The sequence below is a fragment of the Miniopterus natalensis genome, chromosome 9, assembly GCF_054644295.1.
Source record: "Miniopterus natalensis isolate mMinNat1 chromosome 9, mMinNat1.hap1, whole genome shotgun sequence".
NCBI lineage: Eukaryota > Metazoa > Chordata > Mammalia > Chiroptera > Miniopteridae > Miniopterus > Miniopterus natalensis.
In genome coordinates, this window is record NC_142089.1 from 15,765,796 (window position 1) to 15,789,515 (window position 23,720).

At 38.7% G+C, this 23,720-nt stretch overlaps 1 long non-coding RNA gene and 1 other non-coding gene across 2 annotated transcripts in view; both read left to right on the forward strand.

The window, feature by feature from the left end:
* Window positions 1–513: 513 nt before the first annotated feature.
* Window positions 514–23,720, forward strand: part of LOC148092362 (uncharacterized) — a 36,510-nt gene continuing 13,303 nt past the window's right edge. Inside the window, exons 1-2 of the long non-coding RNA XR_015715012.1 lie at window positions 514–581; window positions 12,563–12,618. This is a non-coding gene — a long non-coding RNA (uncharacterized LOC148092362). The remainder of the gene's footprint in view (window positions 582–12,562; window positions 12,619–23,720) is intronic.
* Window positions 13,935–14,046, forward strand: LOC148092363 (U6 spliceosomal RNA). Its single transcript, XR_015715120.1, has one exon. It is a non-coding gene; the product is annotated as a U6 spliceosomal RNA (small nuclear RNA).

The window sequence follows — 23,720 nt, forward strand, 5'->3', positions numbered from 1 at the left end:
ATGTATAATAACTGGGTTTAATGGGCCGAAGGAGGAGTTAAGAATGATTCATGAATCTCTTCCTAATGGACAACGTTGAGGGAATTTCCTTCTAAATTTTTTGCACTTCAAATTGGCCGTTAATAGTTTTTTCTGTCGGGGAGATTATATTTTAAATTTGGCACCACAGTTTTCTAAAAACACATCAGCTCCCACCTTAGGCACTGCCTGGAGCTCAGTATATTGAACTCTGTCCTTCCAAGTCCACAGACCTTTGTCCTCAGTACCAGGAAAGGTTCCCAAATTCTTTTCCACGCCGGGCTCCTGCAGGCGGCGCATGCCCAGAGAGGCAGTGTGGGGCGACCGCCCGGAGAGAAGTTTCCGCCATTTCGTGGGGCCCGACACAGCTGGCCCCTGGCTAGAGACTACAAGTTCCGTGAGCCCCCGCGGCGGCCCTTCCTACCCCTCACTGTCCGGCCTGCTCCTTCTCCCCCCCTTTCTCGGGGGCCGAAGGCTCAGGCTGCCGCTGGCGGCCCGCGGGCCAAGTAGGATTTCCGGGGGAAACTACTGTGGAGGCTGAGGAGGCGGCGGCGGCGACCCGGGTGAGTTTGGCGAGCAAGGAAAAGTGAGCGGGAAGTCCCCGGGGTCAGGCTGCTGCCGCCTTTTAGGCTTGGGTCTCGTTCTTGGCTCCGCCTGGGGGTCGCGGTCCGGGGGAGGGAAATGGCTCGGGCCGCGGTCGCCTCGGGCGGCGGACAGGGCGGGCCGGGCCGCCGCCTCCTCCTCCGCGGTCCCAGAGCGGTCTCGCAGCGACTGCTACGGCTGCGTGTCTGGGCGCTGGCTCTCCCTCTCCGCCCCAGGCGACTTGGCGGGGCCCTTTTGTCTGGGCTGCTTTACGTCCCTTTGTGCCTGCGAGTGGAGTTGCCTCCTCTGGGGAGCCCCGGGCCAGTCCCTGACTGGGACCTGTCCCTGGGGATCCGGTTACCGTAAGCGGATCGGGTCAAAGTCCATTTTTCAAAACCGCCCGGCCTCAGACCTCTGCATCCCGGCTGGGCAGAGCGGAAGCTTCGGAGCCAGGCAGAGGTAGATGGAGTTTCTGTTGAAAATCTCGAGGTATTGTCTAACTCCAGCCCCGGGCGACTTCAGGGCACGAATCTCCTGGCGTTTTCGGTAGGGAAATGGCCTTTGGAAAAGAAGTGAGCCCCACTCCCGGGGAAACTCGGAAGGGATAGAATTGGCTGCGATGTCTGTTTGGAGCGCAGCTGTGATCGGGGAACTAAAGAACCAATGCGGATGGTCTCCATGGTACTACTCCTCTCGAAACTCGGAGGAGAGAAAGTGATTTATTGCAGCGAGCAACCTCTTCATTCATTGCATGCAGAAAAAAGACTGCAGTACTTCATCCAGCCTCCCAGCTCCCCGTCCCCCAAATTCTTTTCTTATTTCTTCTGCCTAAGATGTCGAAAGAAAACGTCCATTAGTAAAAGGGTTTGCTTTATAGAGCTAGAAGCTTAGTGGCTTCTAGAAAGCAAAAAAAAAAAAAAAAAAGACTGTTTCACCAAGTAATAGGAATGAAGCCAGTTTTCAAGAGTAGAGGTAATGCTACGATCCTTACTGCAACCCGTGAGTCTTGCGGATTTGAGCAAACTTTGTTAGATAATGGTTAACTTTATGTATGTCCTGTTGGAAGACTGAATTGCTAGATATTCAGCTTAAGATAACTCTTTATAGAAGCCATTGCAGATACTCCTTTTGAAAAAGATTTAGTATTTCAAGTCTCTGAAATGAGGACAACTAGGATTCTTTTACACGAATCAGGGAAGGTTATTGAAGTTATATAGGTTAAATTCCCACCCTAGCCATGTAGGCAAACAAAGCCCTTTGTACTTCATTATTTTCATATCTCATAATGGAAGTGATTTACTCTGAGAATTGCAGGTTGTGTTCATAATATTGTATAGGGATAGAGGTCTTTAATGCAGTTCTTCAATTTTTAATCCAGCAATGAGTGGGGATTGTTTGTGTTTTCCTGGCTATAATTTGAAGAAGCATCCATAGAACTGGTCTAGTAGTTTTAAAGATCATCTAAGGAACAGCTGTAATTTATTTCTTCAAACATGCCAATGCTGTTAATTTTAAAAACAGCTTATATACATCATTATTATTTTATTGATCGACTTGAGAGAGAGGAAGGAGGAGAGAGAAATATCTATTTGTTGTTCCACTTATTTTTGCATTAATTGGTTGATTCTTGTATGGGCCCTGACCAGGATTGAACCAGCAACCTTGACTTATGGGGAGGATGCTCTAACCAATTGAGCTACCTGGTCAGGGCCTCATACATACTATGTAATTTCATTTTCACTGTAATTCTGTGAGGTAGTTGTTCTCTCATTTTACGGCTGACAAATGTTAAATTTACAGCCTCTAAAATGTTCTCTGACTTGCCTAAGGTCACAGAGTTCACCTAGGTAGGAAATAGTAAACCATACTTGAAGCCCAGTGTTCTTTCCATTACCTATTTCATTTACACATCATACCACCACCTACTGGAATTTAAATATTGGAGAAAATAATGAAAATATTTTCCAGTCAGAGCAAACTGATATATAAGGAACTGGAGTTTCTAGAATTATAAACAATGTCATACTGAATGTTGCCATTATCTTATGGTATGCTGTGATTACTTTGTATGTAAACAGAATGGCAATTTTTTGGATCCCTAAGGGTGGGAAAGGGTGGTCAATTCCTAGGCTGAGGTTTTGACTAATTATTACTAAAAGGTTTATTTACTAAAAGGTTTTGACTAATCTTTGCTTAACGGTTTATTAAGAAATATGTTGGAGAACATACCATATACAGCAGCTTTGGCTGCTGAAACTAACATTGAAGAAAGAACTGAAATTCAGATACTTTTCTAGCCAAAGAGTCAAGAATCAAGAAAATGTTTCCTTTACTTTTTGCTTTTAGTAAAAACTTTTAATCAGTTTCAGAGCTGCAGTTTAAGTCTTGGATTTATGTCAGAACATGCCATGAATGTGACATCAGAAATAGAAACTTAATTTACCTCCCTTACTTAAATTCTTTTTAGGTAAAGTGCATAACATGCCAATGGAATTGAGTCAGTACAATTAGTCTAGCCTTTCTAACTAGTAGAAGCCTGTTTCAAATCTCTTACTATGCCATCGTAATGGAAGGAATTTAAAAATTTTTTTAAAATTTATTGATTGATTTTAGAGGGAGAGAGAAACATCGATTTGTTGTTCCACTTATTTATGCATTCATTGGTTATGTCTTGTATGTGCCCTGACCCAGGATCGAACCTGCACCCTTGGCATATTAGGAGGACACACTAGCCAACTGAGCCACCCGGCCAGGGATGGAAGGAACTTTTTCCTTTTCTTTCTTTTTTTGCTATTGGTCTTCTTTATTTCCAAGGCAGTTCATTCATTCAGTCAACAAATATTTTTTGAGCCTCAGCCAGTTTGGTTCAGTGGTTAGAGCGTCAGCTTGTGGACTGAAGAGTCCTGGGTTCATTCTGGCCAAAGGCACACGTACCTCGGTTGCAGGCTCCATCCCCAGCCCTGATCAGGGTGCATACGGGAGGCAACCAATCTTTGTGTCTCTCTCACATCAATGCTTCTCTCTCTCTTTCTCCCCCTTCCTCTCTCTCTGAAAAGCAGTGGAAAAAATATCCTTGGGTGAGGATTAAAATAATAATAATAATAAAAAGTTTAAAAACCACACAAATATTTATTGGAAGCCTAGTGTGTTCTAAATACTATTGTAGACCAACCCTGAGGAAAAAGCAGTGAAAACAGCCTTAGCAGTTTGGCTCAGTGGCTAGATTGTTGGCCTGCAGACTGAAGGGTCCCCAGTTTGATTCCGGCCAAGGGCACATACCTCGGTTGTAGGCCTGATCCCTGACCCCTGTCAGGGCGCGTGGGGGAGGCGACTACCTGATGTGTCTCTCTCACATTGTTTCTCTCTCTCTCTGCCCCTTCCACTCTCTCTGATAAGCAATGGAAAAAATATCCTTGAGTGAGGATTAAAAAAAAAAAAAAAGGCAGTGACAACAAAAGTCTTTTCCCTTTGGGGGCTTATAGACTGATGAGAGGTGAGGTAGAAAGACAGAGGAATCAGACAGTAAATAAGGACTAAATAAATGAAATCCTGTCTTATTTACCTTGCAACTTTGAGGGGGTCGCCTCTCTGAACTTTATTTTTCTCATCTTTAACATGGGGATAATGATTCCTGCTCTACCTAGCAGTATTTGGTTGTATTATACCCTTCAAATTCCTGTAGTAAGTTACCGTTACTACTACTAGAAAAGGAACATTGAGAGAAGACTATTTGTACAGAAACAAAAAAACGGATAGATTCTCTGGTCTAAGAGAGTCTGGTGTCCCATTATAAACCATTATGTGACTATTAGTCATGTCTTCACATGGGCTACCATAACCCTTTATATAGACCTTTTTTAATAGCACTTAACAAAACTAATAATTATTATTATATATATTGTTTAATCCTCATCTGAGGACATGCTTAGGGAGGGAGAGAGAGAAACATCAATTCGTTGTTCCACTTATTTACACATTCATTGGTTTATTATTGTATGTGCCCTAACTGGGGATCCAACCCACAACCTTGGCGTATTGGATGACACTCTAACCAACTGAGCTACCCGGCTGGGGCAAGACCATTATTATCTGTCCTGTATTGTCATAGTTAACTCTCTTAATGGCAAGGACTCTGTTCTAGTCTACATCCTCACTGTTCAGCACACTGCTCCAGGTATTTCATTGGAACTTTATTTTTATTTTATTTATTTTTTATTTTTTTAATCCTCACCTGAGGATGTTTTTTCCATTGCTTTTCAGAGAGAGAGAGAGAGAAAGAGAGAGAGAAAGAGCAACATCATGAGAGAGACACATTGATGGGTTGCCTCCCTCATGCACCCCAACTGGGCCGGGCATTGAGCCTACAACCCAGGTACGTGCCCTTGACTGGAATTGAACCCACGATCCTTCAGTCCGAGGGCTGACGCTCTAACCACTGAGCCAAATCAGCTACGGTTCATTGGAACTTTAAAATGTTTTTTGAGCCCTGGCGGGTGTGGCTCAGTTGGTTGAGCATCATCCCATGCACTAAAAGGTCGCCAGTTCGATTCCAGGTCAGGGCACATGCCAGGTTGCAGGTCCAGGTCAGGGTGCATACAGAAGACAACTGATGGATGTTCCTGACATTGATGTTTCTGTCTCTCCCTCTTTCTTTCTCTCTTTCTAAAACCAATAAAACCATTTTAAATATTTGCTGAATGAGTGAGTGAATAACAGAAGCAGGCAGGGGCAGTTGTGAAGAATACCAGAACACAAATGTGGTGCCAAAATGGTTACATTCAGCAGCTTTGCTTTGTTTTGTTTTGCCCATTGTGCGCTAGAATCTAGGTTATGTTCTGATGGTACAAAGATGTGAAGGTATATAGATTCTGCCTTGAAAAGCTTAGAACATGACAGTGCCTAACTGTGTGGTGAGTGTTAACTGGAGGTGTGTTATAATGTAGGTAAGGGACTGAATAATTCTGTTTTGGTAGACGGTGAAGGAAGGTATTACAGAGAAAATGATTTTAGAACTTGTTCTCAAGTAATGAATTCATTGGTTAGACCAGTTGCTGTTTGTTTGTTTTTTAAATATATCTTTATTGATTTCAGAGAGAGGAAGGAAGAGGGAGAGAGAGAGAAACATCAGTGATGAGAGTCATTGACCGGCTGCCTCCTGCACACCCCAGACTAGGGATCGAGCCCGAAACCCTGGGCTTGTGCCCTGACCGGGAATCGAACCCTGATCGCCTGGATCCTAGGCCGACGCTCAACTGGGCTAGACCAGTTGCTGTTAAGGTATGCTAGCCAGGGGTCATCTTAAGCATAGGAATGGGTATGTGAAAGTATAAGGTGTGTGTCTGGGGAGGACTGAGTAGTCTGATATGCCTAGAGGGTATTGCAGTTGGTTTTTTAACATTTTTTTATTCAGATACCCCCCTCTAGAAAATTTGAGAAGAGCAGCAGATTTTCATCCCAGAAAAACTACAGACAAGCAGACATGCATATAATTTTAGAAAGTTATGGGATACTTAGGGGTCGGGGGCTCTGGATCCCTGGGGTTGAGTAGCTGAAGAGTTACAATGGCTGCTGAAAGGAAAGGTTGATGGCTAGGTGCTGAGAAGGACACAGAATGCTTTACTAAAGAATTCAGGCTTCCTGGGGATGGGATGGATGTGGGGTGGAGGGGATCAGTGGGGTTAAAAAGGGGGTATCTGTAATGGTCTCAACAATAAAGGTAAAGAAACATTAAAAAAAAAAGGGGGGGTTCAGGCTTTTGCCCTGGCTGGTGTGGCTCTGTTGGTTGGAGTGCCTCCCTTGCACCAAAGGGTTCTGGGTTTGATTCTTTGTCAGGGCACATACCCATGTTGTGGATTCGATTCCTGGTCAGGGTGCATACTCAGGCAACTGATATATGTTTCTCTTTCCTTTCCTCTCTAAAATCAATAAAAGCATGTCCTTGGGTGATGATTAAAAAAGAATTCAGACTTTTGATTCGGGAATTGGTAACTATTAAATGTTTTTAAGCAAGTAATTGACATGATCTGTTTTGAAATGGTGGCCATTCCCATTTGACAGTTGAAGAAATTATGGCTCAGAGAGATTAACTAAATGCCACCAAAGTACCAAATAAATAATGGAAGAGATCTGGAACCCCAGATATATTTCGACTCCAAAGCTCAGGATCATAATTTCTGCCTTATAGGTTCTTTAATGCCTAATGACCTCTTTTTTTGTCTCCCTTTCTGACAGAATGAGTTAAGTTATCTGCAGCATGATAAAAGGATAGAGTGGGCTAGACCCCTCAGAGTGTTAAAAATTTGGAATAGCAGGCGTGGGAAAAGTAAGGGGAGCCAACCAGAGATGAGCAAAAAGGCTGCTGGACACAAATTACCTAGTAGTCCACCCATTCTGTTTCTTAAATCCTCAATAAGACAACATTTCTTGAATACTGTTGATATGGGCCTTAGAAGACATGCTATGCTGTAATGGAAGGCACTGATGCCATCATCTCTGAGCAAGTCACAAGTCTTGTGCTTTGATTTTCTCATCTCTAAAAGGGTCTGCATTAGTTGATCTCTCAAATTCTAGGATTTTATGATTTACAACAAAACACATTCCAAGGGGTTTTAGGAGGGGAAGTGTGTTTAATGGCTGTTTGATTTTTTTAAGGAAGAAGTGGTTGAAATATACAACTTTCAGATTCAAGCTTGGTTTTCAGTTTAACTTCTCTATTGTTTAAAGCACTAGGTGTTTATTTTGACAATTTGAAAATTGCATATTTACTCAAAATATAGTTCCAGCTTTAGCACTTCCTAGCTGTTGAATATCCAAGTCAGCTAACTTCTTTATACTTTCGTGTCCTCATTTATAAAATAGGAACACTAACAGTTTCTTCAGAGGTATCAGATTAGAATAATGGATGTAAGAGGTCTTTGTAAACTGTTTAATGTTTAATAAATATGAGAAAACTTACTCCCTCTGATAAAGGAAAAGGGAATAGTACTTTGAAAAGGGGATAATCTCCCTACTAAAATACCATTCCCATTTCAAATTGGATTCCTTGTGATCAGTGCTGCATGAGGAAGGGAGCACTGGTTTAAAGTGCATCCTTTGATTCTGGAGTACTGAGTGGTAAGGGAAGTCTCCCAGGGTGTGAACTGTCAGTGCACTGAGTTTAGAAATTTATTTCTAGTATGTAATGTTGCTGGGTGTTTTTTCATGTATCCATTTAAAATAGAATCTAATCTTGAATAAAATTTGTGCCTTAAAGAAATTCCATTGTTAAAGATTCTCTGCATTCTCTCAATGTATTTTATTTAAAGGTAGATAACAATTTTATAATTGTTGAAAGAACAGTGCATTGCTTGGTTTGTTTCCTCTATGGATAGCTAATTCTTATAGAACTCATTTAATCTCTTACAGAGGACTCCCTAGCCCAGCATTTACCCTGCATATGCTATCTACTTGAAAACCAGTGTACTTGATTTTCCCTACCCAGCTGCTTACTCTCTTCTTTGCACTTTGGTTGGCAACACAGTGTCGAAAATTGGTATAAAGGCCCTGGCCAGTGTGGCTCTGTTGGTTAAGCATTGTCCCAGGCACCAAGAGATCACTGGTTGAATTCCCTGTCAGGGCACATGCCCAGTTTGTGGACTTGATCCCCAGTAGGGGGCGTGTAGGAAGCAACCAACTGATGTTTCTCTCTCATTGATGTTTCTCTCTCTCTCTCCCTCTCCCTTCCTCTCGCTCTAAAAATCAATAAAAATGTATTTTTAAAAAATTGGTATAAGTGGTTAATTCTTCATCCTTTCCTTGAGTGATCCCAAAACACTTTGTTCTTATCTCTGCAGGGCACTATTTTTTTCTCCCTACCAAATAATACCTGTATATGCAAATAAATGGAGTTAAAGATTCCTATGTTGTTTCAATTTTTTAATCATTACAAATGGTAAATAGTTATTACAAATAATGCTACGCATAGGTTTTTGTACCTGTATTGTTTTTCTTAATATGAAATTAATTAGCAGGTATGAACATTTATATATTGCTTTATTGGTATTACTAAATTGTTTGCGAACATTAGTACTCTAATTTTCAGTGCTACTATCAGTTTACAGTATTTGTTTATTCACAACCAACCTTACTAATAATGGATTTTAATATTTAAAAATAAATATATTTCCAGTTTAATAGTTATAAATGTTGGATAATATCCCACATGCCAAGGACTCAAAATGGAGGTTGCATTGGCATGCCCTCCTTGGAACACACCCATTGAATCTCCTTTTCCAGTGATTTTCTTTCTCCTAAACTCTAAGAATCCCCATGATACTTGCAACCAGGGGACCAATGGTAGCGGCAGCTCATTCTGGGCTAACCCCCTGAATCTGTCGCCAAGGTCCCCTTTTCTCTGAATTTCCAGTGAGCTAACAGCTGCCCTGCCTTGGCTCACTTCTTTCCCACCACATTTCTAGAGAGCCAAAGCAATCCCACCTAGGCTCTCTCTAGTAGCTTCTTCTATCCTAGGCCCTCCCTTGTTTGACTGTCCCCAACTTTAATAAACGTACTCTTAAAATAAAAAATTTTAAAAATGGCGGTTGCACTAATTTCCAAGTATGCCTATTTCAATTATATACTCAGGGCCCAGGGAAGTGACCACCAGTTGGGTCCATAGACCCAGTGGGCTCATCGTGGGCTGAATCTTAGGCCAGAACTCAATTTATTTCTTGTTCCTCATAAGTCCATGATGACACTTCCAAACTCCAGATGTCAGTGTCAACCTGTCCTCAAAATGTTAGTGGTCCTGTTTTCCCAGTTTACAATTACTTGAATGAATGGTCATAAGTAGGGCCAGCTACATTACTTGTGTGCCCAGTACTTCTGTATGGAGAATGAGCAAGGGAATTTGCCCACCAAAAGTGCCATGGTTCCCCCAGCTCAGGCAGGTAAAGAATGGCCAGGTCGGGCCAGAGGATATGGCCAAGAACTCCCTCCTGGGAAAGCAGGAGGAGATGGATCATGTGTATGAGCTGAGGCTTCAAATCCAGTCCCCAGCATGTTTCATTTTCCCTATCAGACTTCACTTACAGAACACAGATTTATAGATGAAGTTATTAAGAATTTCAGGACAGTGACAGCAGAGCATTAAACTTCAAGTGCAGAGGCCTTCTGAGTGTGGAGTCCTTGAGACCTATGGCATATGGCATCTTAGAGCCATAGGTTTCTTAGGGAATTTTTTTTTTTTTTTTAATCCTCACCCAAGGATATTTTTTCCATTGCTTTTTCAGAGAGAATAGAAGGGAAAGAGAGAGAGAAACATCGATGTGAAAGATGCATTGATTGGTCACCTCCCGCACACACCCTGACCAGTGCTAGGGATCAAGCCTGGAACTGAGATAATGTGCCCTTGACCGGAATCGAACCCGAGATCCTTTAGTCCTCGGGTCAACACTCTAACCACTGAGCCAAATCGGCTAGGGCTCTTAGGGAATTATTATTCTTGCTTTGGTGTTACCTGTTTCTTTCTGCTGGGTAACTGGCCTCTTTCCGTCAGTGGGTTCAAGATCTGAAACTGGCTAAGGCCCAGAAACAGGTGTGTGGTTCTAGTTTTTTATTGGGGTAACTGCCCTTAGCATCTTGATCTTCTATCCTTGATTTCTTTTGGTGTTACTGTGGATGAAAAAGGGGCACTAAAAGTAACCTCACAGGGTGATCTGATCATAAATTCCTAACTGAGTAAGTCATGGTGGGTAGTCATGCCCCAGGCCTGTGACTTCTTTAGTAAAAGGTTTAAGCAAGCCCTGTTTATTGTTCTTGTGCATCTAGGTTAACACACCTTTGAAATGCCAGAGTAACTCTCTTTATTACTATTCTTAACACTGGTGCCCCCTCACTGGCACATTCCTTATGCTACCCTCCTGGCTATTCCAAGGAACATAACCATTTGATGGGTTTTCTGACCACTTCAGCAAGCCTACTTCCCCAAGCCTTTTGATCCCTTCCCTCCAGTGTCTGCCACTGCAGTTGCCACGTTACTTAACACGGACCATCACTTTTCCAACTTTTAGGAACCATTCTAGTGGTGGTAAGTTCACACTATATCTTGAGGTTTTTGCCGGAGAATCATCATACCTGTCCCTTTTTATTTTTATGTTCTGGTTCTCGTGTTCAAGGACCCTCAGAATTTGCTCACATTTGTACTCCCCTGGTACATGCTGGCTAAGTCTCTCCAGTAGCTCTCTTAGGTTATAGTTCCTTTCTGATCTTATCAGGCACACCACTGACCTATAAGTTAAAGACCTATGAGCCAGGGGGCATTGTTTTAGTAAGCAGGTTGGGGAGTCCTCTGCATTATCTTCAAGTGAGAAGAGAGTACTAGCTAGCTCTTATAGCTCTTACATGGCCACTTTTTGTAAGTCTGAAGGGGTTAAGGTGTATTTGGGTATTTGAGATTTTGGAGGGGTTTCAACTCTGTTGTCTCCATCTTGTGGATTAGAATCTCTTTTTCCCAGTGTCCTGATGTTGGCATAGCACACTTCCCTAGCTGAGAGTTAACTTTTTTTTTTTTTTTTTTAGAGGAAAAACATCCCTCCCCCTTTTTTTCTTTTAAATGTCTATTGATTACAGAGAGAGGAAGAGAGAAAGAGAGAAACATCAATGATGAGAAAGTCAATGACCAGCTGCCTCCTGCACAACCCTCCCCTCGCCCCCCACCGGGGATGGAGCTGGAAACCCCAGCATGTGCCCTGACTGGGAATCATACCGAGACCTCCTGGATCCTAGGCCGATGCTCGACTGCTGAGCCATGCCTGGCCGGGCTGAGAGTTAACTTTCAATCTTTTTTGGAGCTGGGCTACTTTGATGAGCCTGGTCTTCAGCTTTTTCTGTCCTGCTGCCACAGAAAACAAGCCTCTTTGTACATTGACCTAGGAGGTCCTGTGGCTTTCATATTTGACTTTCAATGGACTGTTAATAACTCTTAGCTTTTTGTTATCTTTTTCTAGAGCATCAATTGAATTTAACAATAGCTATTCAATTCCATTGTCATTATAGTTAGTTTTCCGCTTTCTCTTCAGGTGCCTGATACATCCAGTCAACTAGAGTATTCCCTTCCATAGATAGACAGTCGCTACTCATCACTGGTGAAAGTTTAAGAATTAGACCAGCACTTTGTGCCAGGGATTATCTGTGTTACACCCACCACCAGTGATGGAGTCCTCATTGCCATCTAGTCTGAGCGACTGAACCCCAGAACCACATTATATTGCCAATTTTCAAGATCACATGGGGCACCAGCTGTTCGTAGGTGCTGTTTTCTGAAAAACACTCTGAGTTGGAGTTTAATATTCAGACTGCTTATTAGGGAATGCCCTTGGGATCCAGACCATGAAAGAGATCGGAAGCAAGGTGGGCGCACTTGATCCTTCTCTTAATTAAGGGCGAGGGAGGTTGGGCATCTATACTTAGTCAAATTTCTTTCAAAACACTTTTTTGCCTTATTTTCGTATTTGATTATTCTAAACTTGTAACTTCCTGAACCATCCTCCTATATTTAAAAAAAACTCCTACTTTTGTTAGGCAAACCAATTCCTTCCTTCTAAGATATTCTCATATCCTTTCTCAGGTGTTTATGTGAGTTTGGGAGGTGTTTCTTTTCATTTTTGTAACGTAAAAATTTGCCTTTTCTCATACATTCTAGTAAAATTCAAGATGGGGTTTGGAAAGGGAACTTATGTGAGGAAACTGAGAATGATATATTTTAAAATGAAAATTGTCCTTAAATATTTTATGATATTTTTATATTATGAATCTGTATTTCAGCCCCTTGAATACAAATCCCAGTTGGCAATGTTCTCACTTAATAAGTTGTACATTTCTATGATGTTCTAGTTTTAAACTATAATCACTGTTACTAATTAGATTTATTTTTTTCAAAAAAGATGATGGATTTTATGTTTTATTTACTATTTTCTCATTTTAGAAACTGTACCTTACCTCCCTAACCTGGTTCCAGTAGTGGCATGGAAGATCTATTTGGTGAGTATTACCTACATTTTTTTTTTTAGTAAATGATATTTGTGTTATATCCTTACCTCAGTTAAAGCTTTGAGAGTAAATTAATTTTTTTCATGTTCAGTATGCTACTCTCTTAATTAGTGGTTCTCAAACTTTTGATGTGAGGATCCCTTTATACTCTTTTTTTTTTTTTTTTTTAATATATCTTTATTGATTTCAGAGAGAGGAAGGGAGAGGGAGAGACAGAGATAGAAACATCAATGATGAGAGAGTCATTGATCGAGCCCGCAACCTGGGCGTGTGCCCTGACCGGGAATTGAACCCCTATCACCTGGATCCTAGGTCAACGCTCAACCGCTGAGCCACGCCCGGCCGGGCCCTTTATACTCTTAAATATAATTGAGGGCCCCAAAGAGCTTTATTTATATGACTTATATTTGTTGATATTTACAATATTACAAATTAAAGCTCAGAAAATTTGAAAATACTAATTCATCTAAAATAACATTAATAGCCATGGCCAGTGTGGCTTAATGGTTAGATCGTCAGCCCACACACTGAAGGGTCACAGGTTCGATTCCCAGTCAAGGGCATGTATCTAGGTTGCAGGTTCCTACCTTGGCCCTAGTTGGGGTGCCTGCAGGAGGCAACTGATTGATGTTTCTCTCTCACATCAGTGTTTCCCTCTTCTCCCTCCCTTCCACTCTCTAAAAATCAATGGAAAAAATATCCTTGAGTGATTAGTAAAAAAGTAGTAAAATAACATTAATAAACCCTTTATATATTAGTAACTTTTTTTTAGTTTATTGATTTTTAGAGAGAGAGGAAGGGAGAGAGGAAGAGAGAAACATCGATTGGCTGCCTCCTGCATGCCCACTGCCAGAGATTGAGCTCACAACTCGGGCATGTGCCCTGACCAGGAATCAAACTGGCAACCTTTTGATGCACAGGAGGGTGCCCAACCAACTGACCCACACTAGCCAGGGCTATAAGTAGCATTTTTAAAAACAACTCCCCCCAAAACAAAAAAATTAGAAGAATAGCATTATTTTACATTTTTTGCAAAAGTTTTTAATGTCTGGTATTAATAGAAGACAGCTGGATTTATGTATCTGTTTCTGCATTCGGTCTGTTGTGTTATCACATACCATGTAGTCTCTGGAAAATTGACTATACAGTTGGAAGATAATGAGAGTGAAAAGACAAATAACCTCTTTGTATTATTATAAATAATAGTTCTAACCTTGCTGTTAGGGATCCCCAGTGGACCCTGGACCATACTTTGAGAGCTGCTGCTCTAGAATGTTAGTTGATACAAATAAAACAAGAACCATTTGGTGCTCACTTCGGCAGCACATACAGTATACTAAAATTGGAATGATACAGAGAAGATTAGCATGGCCCTTGCACAAGGATGACGTGCAAATTCGTAAAGTGTTCCATATTATTAACAGTCTCCAATGTAAAAGCTTTTCACATTTAGGGCACATAGGATATTGTGCTGCACTTTCTTAAGGTGGAAAACAAAATCTTCCCATATAACAAGAGCTGGTATTTGCCCAGTATACATTATAATATTGACTCTGTTCTCTAGTGAATTGTCATTTCCTGTTCACTTGTGTTTTTCTGTTGGTAATTGGGTCTGTGATGTGCTATATATGCTTTTACTAAATTCTATTTAGACAGCTCAGTTTTAGAAATGTTTTATATTTTTGTGATATAATTTGATTTGGTATGATTTTATGCATTACTATTTAGTTATTACACTTTAATAAAATATGGCCAATTAATTTTCCAAAAAACCCCCACAAAACAAAACAACCATTTGGCAAGTTAAAATAAGAAAATTTAAATTCTCTACCTAACAGCATGGTGGTTAAGGGAATATAAATCTCGATACACAGAGGTTTAGTATCCACCTTTTTTACTAAAATGGCAGTTACTGTGTATTGAACTCCATTTTCCTAATGACTCTAATTTCAAAGAGAGATACAGTCTAGGATATACAATTATAAAAAAATTATAGACTAGGAAGTCTAATTAGGAAGTACTTCCCACTTAAAATATACATCAGCAAAAAAGGAGCCAGAGAAAATTTTCCTTGTTTAACTTCAGCACGCATGCTGGAGGAACATTTTGAGTCAGGCATTTGGTGATTTTTTTTACCAAATGGGAAAAGTCTGAATCTCCTTTAATGCCAGTGTCACTTGAAGAAGTATAATAAAAATGTTCCCAAGTATATTTTCTACTCATGCCCAATTACCACAGATGGCTGTGGTTAGGCACTTTGGCCTATTTGTACAAGTAATCAGATAGCTCAGAATAATAGCTCTTGCCTTGGCTTTGAGAAAACTTTTTTTTTTCCCCTTCCAATTTTTAGAGAGAAAGGAAGGGGGAAGGGAGAGAGAGAGAGAAAGAGAGAAACATCAGTGTGAGAAAGAAACATCAATTGGTTGCCTCTTGTAATGTAGGTATGTACCCTGACTGGGAATCAAATCCACAACCTTTGGTGTATGGGACCATGCTCCAAACAACTGAGCCTCTCAGCCAAGGCCAAAAGACTATTCTGGAAAACCTTGCAAAATCAGAATTTCTCCTTTGACTTTAATGACCCTAAATGGCTTCTTTAGGACCTTGGCTTTTTTTTTTGCCCCTGAAGGGAGGGTACTTTACATTACATCTAGTTCCTTAGTGAAATCCTTATTTTGAACACCAGAGGGCAGACAGTAATTTATTTATAAATTTCTAGTTTCATTACCAAGTTAATTCTTGAGAGGATTATTTATGAACAGTTTAGTAAATCGAGTTGATTGTAGTTGCCTGGTGACAAATCCTAAAGAACACATCTATATGACCAATGAGAGTAACATACAATAACTGCAAAGATTTTTACGGGAAACTTGTTTTTCTCTCTGACATTCTGCATCACCTAACACAAGCATAACTTTAATTTAATTTAAGCTAATTAAATTTATGTTAAATTAAATATAACTAACTAGAGAATACCAAAGTGAGGAGTTGCTATGGAAGTTAAAGTTGGCCAGTAGTCGATTGAAATGTGCTTTTGATCACTAATATGAGAAAAAAGTTGTGTTCTGTGCTAGTGAGATTTTTCGTCTAATACTTTAAATCTTGGAATTTGTAAATTAGTTAACATTTGTGTTCCTCATGTGGATTTTAGAAATAATGGAAATGATTCAGAGTTATATACTTAAGAGCCAGTCTCATTCTCTGTCTCCTCCATTTCTTCTTCAAATGCTATATTGATTTTTTCTTAGTTGTTTACAAAACATCCATTGAGCTATAGGTCACTCATTGCCATTTGACAAAGTAAACATTCTGAATGTAAATTGAGTTTTGTTTCTAAGAAGATGGAGTCTGTATAAGATGGTGAGAATTTTGTTACAGTTGGGTTCGCGAACAGTTATATAGATATATTGAAAAAGAATTATGTTTTCTATTCTAAAATAAACTTCCAAACTTTAGAAAGTTGCTTTTTAAAAAACTATAGTGCCAGTATTATTATGACCATCAATTACCTGGAGAGTTTTATAATCTGAATTCTTTACGTATTTTCCTACCTTTATTTTATTTGAAGCTTTTTAAAGATGGAGAGTAAATTGAAAACCTTCCCTATTGAAAATACGGATTAGGCAGTGAATTATTAGAAAATTAATATTAAGTGAACATTAGTTTTCCCTTTGGTATATAAATAAAAGTTTATCCATGTATCAGAAAAATTAATAAAAATAAAAATGAAATGAGGAATTTTTATCAAGTTCCAATGGCACCAACCTAGGGCCTCTAGGACCTTTCCTACATAGATAAATGCTTACACATTTTATTATAGTTTAAAATTCATTAATTTTGTTAGTATTAACATTTGTAAATACCATTACTGATCACATTGGAAAAGTCTTTAAATCTTGGAAAGCTGTAAAACTCATTCTGGTGGATATGTTTTCCAAATTTTTAATTTTCTCTTGAAAGTTTTACTTAATATCATTGACAGTGCATACTCAGGTTTGGTTTTGTTTTTAGTAACAGGCTTACTTTATTCAATTTTGAGAAAATATCTGTCATATATCTAAGTATGAATAACATAATTTATCATTCAAGCTTTCATTTGAAAATGGTATTTTATGAAAAAAACTGGCTAGTTCAGCTTGCAACTCAGTTATGCAAGTGCCTTTCCTGAAAGTAACAATTGAACTTAAGTATATGCTTTATGCATACCTATCATTTCATCACACAGAATAATAAAAGACATGTACCAAAGGGTTGAGAGTTATTAAAACTAATAATTTTTTTATTTTTATCAAGGACATTCTTAAAGCTGGCATTATTTTTAATTTCAATTACATAGTGGTGAAGAATATGAGGCCTCTTACAATTTGGTGCTACTGCCTCGATTTGTGTTAAGGTACCAGCAGCTTTGCTCACCATTGCTTTCGGACCAGCAGTGCAAATGTCAACACAGTGAAAAAGGCAAATAATTTTTTAGTATTATTAAGTATATAGTTGTACCCCTTGACTCCTAAAAGGATCTCAGGGGTCCCCAGGAATCAGTGGACCATACTTGCTTCAGCTTCCTGAGGTTCATAGAGTTTCTTCTGTGGAGGTCATGAGCAAAGTCAAGACTTAGTCCTGGAAATTGTATTGGACAGGGCTTCAGTGTGGACCAGGCTTTGGACATTTGGCAGAAATAGGTCAGAGGGAGTGAGCAGTTCTGTGGTATTTCCTAAATTGAGTGTCACCTACCTACAGCTGTAGGATAAAGTATTTCTGTGGGGTGAAATGAGTGTTCTGAGCTCATTAGGCAAGTTAATATTTTGAGAAGAAATTCACCAGCATTTAGTCAAGACAAACTGATGGCCAGGCTCACCTGGGCACTATGTACTTATCTTTGAGAGGAAGATAAATGGCAGCATAGGTCTTGGTGATGACCACCTTCAGTGTCCCTTGAGTTACACAGCTCCAGTCTGGATAGGTGCTCCTCAATGTGTAGTACAACGGCTGTCATCCTGGGATATTCCTAGTTACCTGGCGACTCTGCTTCTCTCCTGTGTTTCCTAAAACTTACACCTTCCTCTTTCTTGATTACCAATAGCCTCTTCAACCTCCTGGAATAATTTTCTAATTTTTACATCTTTTTTCTTTAGCTCTACCTCCTGGAAGATTTCTTTATCTCCTATTAAATTTTTCCTTTTTACTATTTCGTTTTAATTTCTAGGAGGTCTTTTTTTATTCGCTGAATGTTTCTTTCATAATACTCTTTCACTGTTCCAACACATTTTCTTGCTTCCTTTGTCTCTTTTCCCCCAGAGTTGCTTTTCTCTGTTTCGATCTCTTTTATGTTAGAGTTTTCCTCTGATGTCTAGTAATAATTAGGTATCTGCTTGTGATTAAGAGTGGGAAGCTTTAAATTAGAAGCTTTAGATGCATAGGCTGGTTGCCTTTGGGCCTTACTGTAGGGTGAACTTTTTGTTCCTGTTGTTGAGAAACTTCTCCATGCCAGTATCATGGTCCAAGAGGCAGAGCCTTCCCATCATTGTTTAGATGGGGTGAGGGGTGAAGAGGGTCGGTGCGGGTTGCTGCAGTCAGTATTAATTGTGCATGTGTTCACTTACTCCCTTCAGTTTTTAGTACTGTATTCCTACCAACAACTGACTTTGGTGTCCCCTAGTCCAAAGACCATTTGTTTTTTGTTTTTTTGTTTTTTTAATCCTCACCCGATGGTATTTTTTCCATTGCTTTTCGGAGAGAGTGGGAGGGGTGAGGAGAGAGGGAGGGAGAGGGGGCTGGAGAGAGGGGGGAGAAACTTCGATGTGAGAGAGACACATCAATTGGCTGCCTCCTGCACGTGCCCTTGGCCAGAATCATACCTGGGACCCTCTGTAGTACCCTTCCTTCCACAGAAGTGAACACAATTTGTTAAAAAAAATTTCTTTTGGTATATGTTTGATGAAATAATAATTTAATGAAATAGATTTTTAATATGAATTTTGAATTTGAAACTAGATTATTCATAGGCATGATGTTCTGGAAACAGATTTACATGGTAATTTCTCCTTTAGATTAGAATTTATATCACATAGGATATAGGAGAAGCAGTTTGTTGAGGTAGAAAACAGAAGCTACATCCTAAACAAATGAAGTCAGTTGTTTTCTTCATATTCTGTATCTGAATTTATAAATTATTATTATGTTTTAAAGGTTTTTTTCCTAGCTGTTTAAGGACATATGTTAAGGAGCCATGCTCAAAGCTAATGCACTTCACTTCAGAGTTCATGGGAAAAAATTTTGTGATGTTATGTTGTTACCATTTGAAGCTCAAAAGGTGCTAATAACACTGTCCTTCCCTCCCTTCTCTTTAAGAATGAAGGACAAAATATGAACTTAATTAGTTTTGAGATCCTTAGGGTGTAGGAGAGAAATTCCTCTGGAATTAAACAATGCCAAAAATGATGTTAATTCTATTTTTTTCCCTGTGGTTTTGAGTAGAAATTTAATATAGCATTGTTATGAACATATATTAAATGTCTTCTGTCATCTTATTTTCTGATAAGACTATAAACTTAAGGAGGGCAAGGTATTGTTGTTTTTAATGTTAATCCTTACCTGAGGGTATTTTTTCCATTGATTTTTTTTTTTTTTAGAGAGAGTGGAAGGGGGGAGGAGAGGAAGGAGGAAAGAGAGATCCATGTGGAAGAGAGACATGGATTGGTTGTCAGGCCAAGACTACAAGTTTTTATTTTGATGAAATCCAGTTCTTTTTTACTTTTATGGTTAATGCTCTTTGTCTTTTTAAGTAATCTTTGCTTGGCCCTGGCCGGGTAGCTCAGTTGCTTAGAGCATCCTTCCAATGTACTAAGCGTGTGGGTTCGATCCCTGGACAGGGCACATACAAGAAGCCACCAATGAATGCGTAAATAAGTGGAACAACAAATCGATGTTTCTCTTTCTCTCCCTCCCTGTCTCTCTAAATCAATCAATAAAATAAAATTTAGAAAAAGGAAGAAATCTTTGCTTGACCCAAGGTCACAAAGATTTTTCTTCAAAATATTTTATAGTTTTAGATTTTACATTTAAGTCAGTGATTCTTTTTTACTTAATTTTTGGATATGGTATGAAGTTGCAAAGATTCTCTGTTGTCCACTGAATTACTTTGGCACCTTTGTTGAGTTCCTGATGAAATGAGTAATTTTCTAGGAAAATATAATTTACCAAAGTGACTCCAGAAAGAAAAATCCCAAATAGACTAAATAGTCACAGAAGAAAAGTTAAAATGTATCTAAGCCCAGTGTGCTGTAATGGGCAGCTTCATTCATAGTTTAATTATAATGCTATATCAACCACAGCAGAACAGAGAAAAATATAGAAAATTTATCCATTTATTTTATTAAGTTAGTAAAATCTTGATTAAAAGCTGACAGAGGTGGTACAAAAATAAAATTGACATTTGTCCTATCTTAATGTAGTTGTAGAAAGTCTATATAAAGTATTTGCAGATTAAATCCAACAAATCATCATTTTTTTCTGATTACAAAAACAATTCATAATCCTACCTGAAAAATCAGAAAATATAAACTGGCATTAGGAAGGAAATTTTAAGTCACATTTGACCTTTCCACCCAGCAGTAAGTACTGATAACATTTTATTATATCTACTTCCATGACGTTTTCCAGAGCTGTTATCTATGTAGTAGTTATACATTTTTAACATACTAATTTAGAACTGCTTTTCTCCCATTTTATATGTCAAATCTCTCCATATATTAAAAGAATATGAAAAAAAAGAATATGACCAAGAGCATTTCGTTCAAAATCTAAGGATATTATATTAAGGAATCTGTAAATAAAAGCACAAATGATATGCTCATCTCTGTATATAACAAAGTTTTTTGAAAATTCAGCTACTCCAGCCTGGCCGGTGGGGCTAAGCAGTTGAGCATCGACCTGTCATCCAGGAGATCGTGGTTTGATTCCTGGTCAGGGCACATGCCCTGTTTGCAGGCTCGATCCACAGTTGGGGCTGTGCAGGAGGCAGCCAATCAATGACTCTTTCATCATTAATGTTTCTCTCTCTCTTCCCCTCTTCTTTCCTTTCTCTGAAGTCAATAAAGACATATTTAAAGAAACAGAAAAGAAAATTCAACTACTCCCGCTAAAAGCTTTTATTACACTAAGTAGGACAATTTATTTTTATTCTTACTATATTTAAGTAATAACAAGTACCTCCATTTCTAGTAATTGGTAACACTAGGACACATTTTATTTTATTTCATATTTTATTTTATTTTTAAAAATGTTTATTGATGTCAGAGAGAGGAAGGGAGCCAGAGAGAGATATAGAAACATCAGTGATGAGGGAGTCATTGATTGGCTGCCTTCTGCACGCCCCCCACCAGGAATCAAGCCCACAACCTGGGCATGTGCCCTGACTGGGAATCGAACTGAGATCTGGATCATAGGTCAATGCTCAACTGCTGAGCTATGCAGGCCAGGCTAGGACACATTTTTTAAACGTTAGATGTAATCTGCTTTGACCACCACTGCCCAGTGACAGCCCATAATATGAATATTATGAATATTCTTTTGGCTCATTTTAAAAATTTTACAGTGTGCTTACATAGTCCTTAAATATGATTAAGAATAGCTTTCTGAAACCAACAGACAACTACCACACTTATCAGTGAAATACTGAAGAAATGTCCACTAGAGCAAAACAAAACAGGAATGCTCACTATTTTTCTAATTATCATTATTTTGGGAGTTCTGAGACAGTGCAGTAAGACAAACATTTGCATTTGCTCAGAGTTTTATGATGTTAAAAATGACCTTTCATGGTAGAGCTTTGACTTGACTCAAAGGTAGGTAAGTTTTTACAAGGTTGCAGTTTCAAAAATCAATGGAGTACAAAACCCGTGCACACACACACACACCTACCCCCTGGTAGAGACTTCTGTTTGAAGAAGATGATAGTAGTAGAATGGGCTAGTAGGATGGTGCGGATGGCCTCTGATTGTTATGTGTGTTGTTTTTTCCTCATCAGACCAGTGTTTATTTGTTGGTAGTCAGAGTGACATTCTGTCAGATTGCAGCCTGTAGCCACAGCTTTCCTTTCATTCATTGCATAGAAAGATTAAATACTACATTTCACCTGACCATTTAAACATTTTATATATTTAAATTTTCATATTTAAGTTTCCTTTTATATCTTCTGTTTTCTTCTTTGATCTTCCAAAATAATTTAAATGCTGTAAAACAGGTGGGTCTGGCTGCTTTCTTTTGTCCATTTTCCCACCAGAGCCTGTCTTTTCTCTTCAGTTTAGAAATCAATAATCAAAGGGTTTGAATAGCAAGAACCCATAAGAATTATTTCTTAAATAGCAAAAGAAAAAAGTGGCACCAAAGAAGACATTCTTGCTAGGATGAGAAGCTTAATTCTAAAGGTGTGCGCTTGTTTAGTTCTGGTTATAATCTTATCCTGTATCCAGGCAATGGCTTAATGTTGGTTACAATAAAGCCCATTTAGTTTTGCTTGAATATTTCTTTAGTACTCACTACATACCCTAACCCCAACCAAAAGGTGAAAAGGTGGATGGCTGATTGGATGAATGATTGATTCATTAAATCACTCAGAGATAAATTTTTGTTGGCACACCACCCTAGCTGCCATGAACGACAACAAAAAATGAGTAAGACAGTTTCAGCTCTCAGAGAGGAGATTAAGAACCATTAATGCTAGGCAGAATGAATAAGTGTTTTTATACAGATAAAAATAGTTGTGTTGAATTTCATGCCGTGTCATTTAGCAGGACTTGTGCTTAACGAAATTATTAAAACAAAACTTGCTTTTATAACATCTGTATTTCCTTTTCTATATCTTTAAGGAGAGTTTTTTGTTTTATTGTTTTTGTCTTGTATCTAACAGGAGAATTTGGTGAACATGGGGAAATTGGAAAAACTAGGGCCTTCCTAACTGCCTTATGGAGTATAGATAGACAATACTTGGTGATGAAACATACTTGCACATTGCTAATAATAATCCCCCCAGTTGGGTAATGTGGGTTAAAGGTGTTGTAAACCTGTGCTTCAGTAATTTGGGTTTCCTGTGAAACACTGGGGCTGGAGTATTTTTATTGTAGATTTAGTTTGAGGAATAGTAGAAATGTCTCTGTCTCAATGGCCAACTTTTTATTTTATTTTAGACCTTTCATTTATTTTCTAAGAAATTTCTTTTCACTTTGATTTTGAGATAAGCATCCTTCTTGTTAATGATCACACTGGAAATATCAGGAGTAAGCTAAGAGAACAAATGTTTGCTTTTTATTTTAACATTGTCATTTTTGGCAATTTGCATAACTGCTCTGTGTCTGAATTTTACTTTTGTTAAAGTAGTACCTCCTAGAGTTTTTATAAGGTTAAAAATTAATGTCCCTATTTAAACACCTGGGAAGTATTGTGTGAAGCCAATGTATATTTAGGTCTATAGTGTAGTAGTTAGGAGTGGAGATTCATATCCAGATGACTTAGATATGAACCCTACCTTTGCTGTTTATTAGCTCTGAACTCCTTGGATAAGTTTACTCCTGTGTGACTCAGTTTCCTCATTAATTAAATAGGATAATAAATGATATCTTTCTTGTATGTTTGCCATAAGAATTAGATAAGTTAATACATGTAAAACACTTAGAATAATTCCTGGCATTACAATACATGTTAGCTGTTATTCAGAGAGAATGGGGGGAAGGAATGCATGGGAAATTGAACTTAGTTTATTTTTTTCTAAGTTTTAGCTTTCTTTTTCTTTGTATCTGTTGTTAGAGATGTTTATATATAACAGATTAAATTATTTTGAATTTAGTATTTTATTTCTTTATGTTCTGATTTTTCTGATGGAAACTTTTATCACTTAGTGAAATGATCAGAAACCAAGAAACAGAAATGAAGGGAAGAAGAAACAGAGACCAGAAATCAGCTTTGAGAGATTAAAAACTAGTGGTACTACTTTAGTCCTTAAAGCATTTCTCCTAGAAACTAGAAGAAAAGCAGAGCTATTTTTAAAAAATAGGTTGTTATAAAAATCTAAAAGCAACTATAATTAAAAGATGGTGTTG